Here is a 2,558-nt window from a genome sequence, read left to right as displayed (position 1 = left end):
GACGAGTTTACCAGATCCGTTCCATGCCGGAGGCCATGCGGTACCGCAAATTTTCAGGAACTTTGCAAATTCATGATTTTCAATAATATAAACTTGATATAATCACAATTTAAATCAAACTTATAAATGGCTCGAAATGCAAACCACAATATAATAATTGCATTCATTACAAAAATTGTTTTAATTCGAATAAATAATACAACAACAAATGGTCCGAAGGAAAAAATTGTTCAAAACTAGCCAACCATTGATCCATGGAGCTTTCTCTTCAGGCCGGCTTGAAATTTGTCGATAAGATGCAACAACACTAGCTGGTCCACATTGTCGTCCAAAATCATCTCCTCTCTGTCGGAATCATCCGACGAAGACTCAATCATCCATTTAAAACATAAATACACTCCTAAGATTTTTTTTAAAGTACCGCCGCACCTAAGACTAAAACAACAATTTGGCCAGAAATTACGTTCCCCGGAAGCAATTCCGCCGGCCAGAATGAAGTTAGCCGCCTCTTTCTTCTCCGCCACCGACCAAAGCAAATCGGTAAGCTCTTTGTCACCATGGCCGAAATCCGTGGCGCCAAAGAGCCCCTGCTGCACCACACACTACTAGAAAAAAACCTAGTAGTAGCGCGGGGTAAAGGACTAGTAGTAGCACGGGTGCCCACGCAACTGCTAGGGCGCTACAGCTAACTTGTAGTAGTAGCGCGGGGTAAAGGACTAGTAGTAGCATGGGTGCCCACGCAACTGCTAGGGCGCTACAGCTAACTTGTAGTAGTAGCGCGGGTAGGTCTAGACCCCTCGCTACTGCTAACTAATTAGGAATTAAAAAAATAAATTCCATCAGCGTCATTGTCCTCTCCGTCCATGCCTGATGCTGGTCTTGGAGGGGATGGAGTCGTCCATGGTGATGGTGCTTCCCCATTAACTCTTCTCCACACCTCTCCTTTGCTGCTTCTACAAAAAAAGAGAAAAGGATTAGAAGAGGAAGAGAGCGATAGAGAGGAGTAGCTGGAGCAACTCATTGGTGGCCGCCGGAGTTGGAGCCGATGCCCGTTGACCTACTACTGCTTTTCCCGGGACCTCATGTCCTCACGAGGCCCTGTCCCACGAGGAACTGCAAGTGCTTGCGTCCATGGCAGATCTGGCCATCGCCATGGACGATGCTCTGCTAGATTGCCATCTCCTTCCAGCAGCGGAGAAGGAGGAGGAAGGAGTGGCAGAGTAGGGGGCTGCGGTGGGAGAGGAGGTCTCCGGATTTGGGGGAGACGTCGAGGTGCAAGGTCGGCAGTGGCGGTGGGTGAGGAAGGGCATCGCGGGTGGGAGGGAGAAGGGCAATCGATAGAGTGCGGGTTTGGGTTTGGGCCTCCGCGCGCTATGTGTATACATGTGTTGGTGGGTCGATAGTAGTAGCGCTGGGTTTATACCTTGCGCTACTACTACGGCCTGTCCCAGGGGGCACGGTGGAGACAACTTAGTAGTAGCGTGGGGTTTATACCCGGCGCTACTACTATCAACTTAGTAGTAGCGTGGGTTTTCAACCGTCGCTACTAATAATTAGTAGCAGCATGGGGTTTATACCCTGCGCTAGTGCTAAGCATCTATCTATAAGGTATTTCCTAGTAGTGACAGTCGACTGCGAGGCTCGCCAGTGTCCGGACCAAGCAGATCCGCCCGCTATGTCGCCGCGCGGCAAGCTACGGGCGGATCCATGGCGTTGGCGCCGGCCACTCACCCGCGGGGAGAAATCGGCACACCGATCTCCAGAATTAGAGGAGAAGATTCCACCAGGGGCAGCAACTGACAGTAGGGAGATGCGGTGGCGGCTTCGAGGGTTTGGGCTGAAATGTCCTTCACGCGCTCGAGTGGGCAAGATAGGGGAACCAATGAAAAGAGGGGGCGGGGACCGTAGATATGGCAGACACGGGACGGAATTTGCAGGATCCCACAAACAAATTTAGCGGACGGCCGAATATACCGGATCTGTTCTAGGCAGAAAAATCGTTCCCATCCTATATATCAGCGCTTATTATAGCGGACGGACAGTTTTTGCATATCTGCTAGAGTTGCTCTTACGGCGCTCTGTTAAATCTTAATTTGATGTTAGTCAAGCTTTTTTCATGTCTGGTCTTTGGAGTTCTTTCAGGGATGTATGTATAAAATTCATCATGCAAGAGGTGGACCTATCGTTGAGGATTGCAAAAGACTTTGATGTAAGTTCTAAATGACCTTTTCGTGTTCCATTTTTGTTTGAACTCATATACTTTATCTTGTTTAAATAAAGTTGAATCATTTACTTCAAAAGTATTCGAACCCGTATACTTGGTCTACTTTTAATAGAGTTTACTTTACAAAACCATGAGGGGATAGAGTATATTATGTAGGATTTCGATTCAAAGCTCTTGAAGCCTTCCTAAAGGGGCCAACTATGAAATGAGCTATTAGTCTGTTTCTTCTTTAGAACAATGTTTTCGTTCAAAAAAAATTTACAAAGTATTGTAAAAGACAAGTCTATAAAATAATACAGAGTATATTGTGAAATAAAAAATTTCACATACAGAT

This window comes from Triticum dicoccoides, chromosome 7A (assembly GCF_002162155.2).
Source record: "Triticum dicoccoides isolate Atlit2015 ecotype Zavitan chromosome 7A, WEW_v2.0, whole genome shotgun sequence".
Classification (NCBI taxonomy): Eukaryota; Viridiplantae; Streptophyta; class Magnoliopsida; order Poales; family Poaceae; genus Triticum; species Triticum dicoccoides.
The sequence above is the reverse complement of the archived record's forward strand: the minus strand, read 5'-3'. Positions refer to the sequence as shown.